This window comes from Nanorana parkeri, unplaced genomic scaffold, assembly GCF_000935625.1.
Source record: "Nanorana parkeri isolate BGI_ZX_2015 unplaced genomic scaffold, ASM93562v1 scaffold283, whole genome shotgun sequence".
NCBI lineage: Eukaryota > Metazoa > Chordata > Amphibia > Anura > Dicroglossidae > Nanorana > Nanorana parkeri.
In genome coordinates, this window is record NW_017306551.1 from 882,054 (window position 1) to 888,053 (window position 6,000).

The following is a 6,000-nucleotide window of genomic DNA, read 5'->3' on the forward strand; positions in this document are numbered from 1 at the left end:
CATTCTTTTGCTTCATCTCAGAATATAGATGATAGTAAATGTGTATTAATTGGTTGGAAAGGTCTACTTATTGCAAGCCTGTGTGCTGAATGAAGCGACCCAAAGCTTGGCATATGCAGACATGTATACTGAGCTCTTTGGCTACTTGATAGACTTAGCAGTTGGGGAGCTTGACAGTTGTATGAAGACTGTGGCTACCTGAGATTGTGAAGCATGAAATTGCAATAGTCAGCTATGTAACATGCAGTGTAAGGTGAGCAGCAAAAACCCATGTTTGCCTGTCTTCCAAGTAACCTCTGCTCTAACACTTTTCAGTGTTAGATTTCCAGCATGGTACAAAAGTACTTCCTGTGGCTGTATGCACTTGTGCATGGAAAGACAAAATCATGCTGTAATGGGCAGGGCAAAGGCTGTGCAGTGATGTGATGTGCTCAATGCTGAATGTGTGAGCACCTTCACTAATAGTTCGCTGTATGACCATGCATAGAAAAGCAACAATGTTGCTGTACCATACAGTGTATTGAAAGGCAGCATTGTCATCCTATTAGCAAGTGTGCAGGGCAAGACTTTTAAATAAAGATCGGCATAAAGATACAGCCATTGCAACAGAACCAAGATGGAAATTGGCAAAAAAGTGCATTAAAAAAGTAAGATTTATTTATTTTGAGGATGAGGTTTTAGCTACACTTTAAAAACAAAATGTGCTTCTATTGCTGATATTCCCCCTTTAAAGATCAATCTAACCTCCCCTATACTGATTTATTTGACTTACTCATTTTTTGATTGCTTGACTGGGGCTGTGAACTAATACCAGGAAGAAGATTATTTCTGGGTAGCAAGGTAATGCTGGCATTTCTGGACAGGGGCAGCTAGGAAAAGTATAGGAAAGCTACTTCTGTAAATCATCTGAAGTTAGTACTTTTTGTTAAAATGAAAGTATTTGTCCTTGATAGTTTTTAATTTTTTAACGATTTCATGCTTTACGTTCTTAGAATTTTCAAATATCTTATGTTTGCCATTTTAGCACACATACCTTTAAGCCATGACACTGAAAAATTAATATGAATGGTTTCTTAACCCTTCTATTATCAATGCTAATTTTCACTAGCACGGCCCCTTGCTCCAAACATTCTGGAGTGCATGGAGATGGAGTGGCTTGCCCAAGGTCAAAATGAAAATAGTCTCAGGTCTCAAACTGAGTTAATTCTCCAGAGATGTAGCCAACATCTTTGTTACCATTGAAAAGCTTTTTCTTGCTACACAAAACAAAGCCTGTGTAAAATAAAAATATGAAATGGCTTGACAATCAGTATTTCAAATTCTCTTCAATATGTTCCTTGCATACATTTTTTCATTTCGTGTAAGAGAATAAACAAGCTGCAACACTTAAAATAAAATAGCTGGCATAGCTATAATGTTATTTTAGCTGCCGTAAAATGCCATTTTAATGTCCAAAACATTGTAAAACAGTAGCTGGTTATTTATTTATATTTGAAAAGAAGCAATATTATGTGCAGTAAAATAAAAACAGTAGAAAATTAAAATGAAAATGCAAAATTCTCATTTTAACTGACAATTATGACTCAATCAGGTTGATGCATTACTGTTTATAGGAAGTCTATTTACTTCCCCTTTAAAGCTACTTCTCTAAAAAAAAACATACACCATAGATGAGATTTTCTGGATTAAGTTTCTCTTGCAACGGCTTCTGCTGTTTTTAAGATGTTGCTGTAATATACCAGGTCACTACAAGTGCAAAACTATTTTGATCTCAGAATTTTATTTTAACATTATGCCTGATCCCTCTCATAAACTTTTCCCTGTGATGATATCACCGTCCATCACACATTTGGACCAGAGCATTTTTGACCGCACCTGAAATGCATCCCAATGTATTCCTATGGTATTTCTGGGTTTTATTCACACCAGTGCAGTCTGTCCAGATGTGGGGAAGAAAATGCTGCATGCAATATTTGTTATGGTCTGGAACACACCAAAATGCATGTAAATGCATCACAAATCCATGCAAACACACTGCAACGCACTGGACTGCAGCTGGAAGCAGGGGCGTATCTGCCGCGAGGCAAACACAAGGCGTTTGCCTGGAGCGGCAGATTCGCTGAGAGCGGCGGGGGGCTATTGCTGTGCAGGAAGCGGCGGGTCCGTCCGTCAGAAGGGACAGCCTAAGAAGCTCCTCACCGCTGTGTTGCTAAAGCCCATAAAAAATGCATAACAAGTGCTTAAACAATGCACTGTACCATGTTTGCAGATCTGATCCAGATCAGGGCCAGTCATGGTGTGAACAAGCCCTCAGCTATACTGTATCTCAAACCTTGTCTCAAAGTATCACCCTAACCATCCCCTCTTCTCTTCCAAAGACCTCCTGCTTTCCAGCTCCCTCATCAACTCCTCCCATACTCACCTCCAGGACTTCTCTAGAGTCTCCCCCATCCTCTTGAACTCTTTACTCCAACCTGTCTGACTTTCTCCCAATCTGACTGCCTTTAGGCGATCCCTTAAGACTCATCTCTTCAGGGAAGTCTTTGCCACCTCAAACTAACCACTCAACCATCACGTTATCAAACAATTCATCCCACACAGCTACCGCCTCATGTATCACTTGCCCCTCCCTTTTAGATTGTAGGCACTCACGGCAGGGCCCCTCCTTACCATCTTGTCTTGAATTGTATTGTGATTGTAATGTCTTCCTTAATTGTAAAGCGCTGTGCAAACTGTTGGCACTATATATTTCCTGTATAATAATAATAATAATAATAATGTGGAAAAAAAGAATATTGTATGGCCAGCGTTACAAAGTTTACAGTATGTTAGCTTCTTCAGAGGGTCAGCATTTCTTAATTTCTATTTGGAGCATTCAGAGATTCACCTTAATGATTTTTAAATGTCATTTAGTGGAAAGTAAATAAAAAATGGTTTACAGAAAAGGTATCACAAAACAGTCAGAAGTTACAGTACAAAAAAAAAGGGCTTAAAACAACCACACATTGTATATTTCCTGAAAGCAAAGACGCTGTAGAATAAAATAGTGGCAGCTGCACGATATTAGTGCAACTCTTTATCAAACCAATTTTTTTTTTAAAGATGCACTTAAGTAATTTTAGTGGCCAAAAACACAATATAATACCTTTTTTGTAAAATATAATAGATTAAGTTATGATGAGTAAATAGATACCCAACATGCCCAGGTTAAAAATTGCTTGTGTCCCAGAAATGGTGACAAAATATGGTATCCTAATTTGTCCATAGGCAAAGTTTTAAAAGCCCATACAGATTTTGGAAAATATGGGCTCCTTGGCTTGGAATTAGGGATTTCAGGGACCTGATATCCATTCTTACACCTGTAAGAATCATATAGGGGTCTATTCACAAAGCTGCCAAAGGCAGCCGTGTGAATAACTGAAGTGAAGTGAGCTGAACTCTGTTGGGCTATTCACTTCAGAGATGTATGGCTGATTTCACCCGTACACCGACTGAAACCCCCCATGTGATAGCATTTTAAGTGCTATCACATGGGGGGCTTGCAAGCCCCTCATGTGATAACAGATTGGCAGTGACAGGTACTCTTTAAGATGATGCTGGGGGGTCCAAAAGACCCCTAGTATCACCTCTACACTAGAAATAAGCTATTGAAGTGTAGATCGCACTTCAATAGCTTATAGCTGGGCTTCAGGAGCTCAGCACTGACAGCTATGGGATTGGAAGTGATGTTATCTGCATTGCTCCCTGTCCCATAATACGTGGAGGGAATCAGTGAATGGACATTCACTGATCTCCTCCCCTGTTTCCCCCCTGCACCAGAGAAGCCAGTCCCAGGCCCGTAGAAGGAGCAGCGGAGCCCAGGAAACATGGTGGGGTGTCGTGCAGGGGGCGAGGCATTTACCGGCCACGGAGAAGCGATCGGGCGACAGTCGGCTTTACAATTGTACATAGTCCCGGGGTCTTTAGCCGCTGGGAGTCTGTTTAAACGGGCCCCGTAGCCAGTGACATACTATGGACGTCACTGGTCACTAAGGGGTTAAATATCATGCCTGGGGGATCCCCTTAAACTGCCTGTAAAGTGGCACTGTACAATGTATAGAACCTGCTGCAGCAATTATGATATTTGTAAAGAAAAAAATGACATTTAAATAAAAAAATGTGCGGTTACCGCTACCCAAACAATTCCAGCCCCTTTAGGTCCGGTAGGAATGTTAGGAGGGACCCCTATTAAAAGAAAAAAAAAACATATTTTTTTTCACTTAACCTTTGCTATCTTAAAGGGGCTAACAAGCCCCTTTGTGGCAGCATTTGGAAGTGACAGGTTCTCTTTATGGAGACATCAGGGGTCAAATAGACCTCTGGTGTCTTTCCTGCCCTTCAATACAATACAATACCCGGCATTTCAGTCGGCTTTGCACAGCTGAAGCATGAAGCCCTGAGAGCAGCACTTCATGCTTCAGTGATCAGCTAAGTCAAACTCCTTCTGCACTTTGGCTCAGCCGAACATGCTGAGCATGTTCGGCTGAACTGAAGCCAGCCGTTGCAGGGCTGAAATCAGCTGTACAAGCCTGAAGGGAATAGCCAAACAGCGTTCGGCTAACTTGACTTCGGGTAGGTTGTTCACTCTGCTGCCTTCAGCAGCTTTGTGAATAACACTCTTAGACTTATTACATAGCACTATGAGCCTGTGTTCGTAGAGCTATGATACACCTAACTGCATTCACAAACTTTTCTATAAATAAGATAGCTAAACAGCTAAACATGTGGTTAAAATGCATACATGTGAACTAGTTTGCTTGACAAAATGTGTCATTCTTTTCATCTGTTCTTGTAATCCATATAACCTTCCCACACAATATATCCAGGAAGCTAATGCCACTGTTTACTATTACAACCCTGAAGCTATTTGCTCATTGTTATATGCATAAACATCACTCTCACTGAACTTTTCTTTCTGTAAACCTACCTCTTCTTCTAGGTACAAGTGCATGTTAGGGATAACCCCTGTGGAGTTTACTGGAATGTAACTGACTCATAATTTATAAATAGGTATACGCAAAGCCTGGGTTTAGTTTATAAACAGTTTTGCAAATCTTGCTTGAAATTCAAAGCTTGCAAAGTTTGCAAACATCATGGCAAATCCCATTGAAGTCTATAGTTGTTTGGTATACAAACAGATGAGCAAGTCTTGCTTCAATTTCAAAGTTTGCAAACTTTGCATCGAATCCAATTGAGGTCTATGGGGGTTTGGTTCATGAAAAGTTTTCACATTTTGAGAACTTTGCAGTGAATCCCACTGAAGTCTGGGAGGGAGGATATTAATATTCAGTTGCGGCCATTTGTAAGGCCAATAAATAGGCTACTGTCAAACAAAAGACCTGGAAAGCCAAGCACTCCAAAGTGAAAATGTATCAAAAACAAAATTAAATAAAGAATAAATGGAAAAAAAAGAGTATAATTCCCTACACAGAATTGTCAGCATTCTCTCACAACACACACTGACATTATGACTACTATGAGCCCACCTTTTTATAGTGAGGGGGCTGAGTTAACCATTCCTTCATATTATTGGCCCTTTAGTCTCAGCTCACCATAACCAAAGACTGTGCAATGCATTATAGGTGTTTTCCTATTTCTGCCAGCAAATCTGCAAAGTTTTCAGTCTAAAGTTTGCGATTCCCAAACTTTGGGAATTATGAGGTTTCACCACAGACCCATGGCAGCGGTTAACCCTATCCATAACCAATTACACTTAAACTAATTTCTGGTGCACAGTGGATCATGGTAGGGTAATACACAGAGTACTTTTAAGGTACATTTCATAGTAAGGTATTTTAATTTGTTTTACAAATACTTTAACTGGTGTCCTTTTCAATCTTCTGAGAGATGTTCTTTAATATCTATATCAATATAAACTTACCCCAAAAGGCTTTTATATTCCTCTAATATGTTTAATATCATTGGCTATGAAAAAAGAATATCATTTTATATATATATATA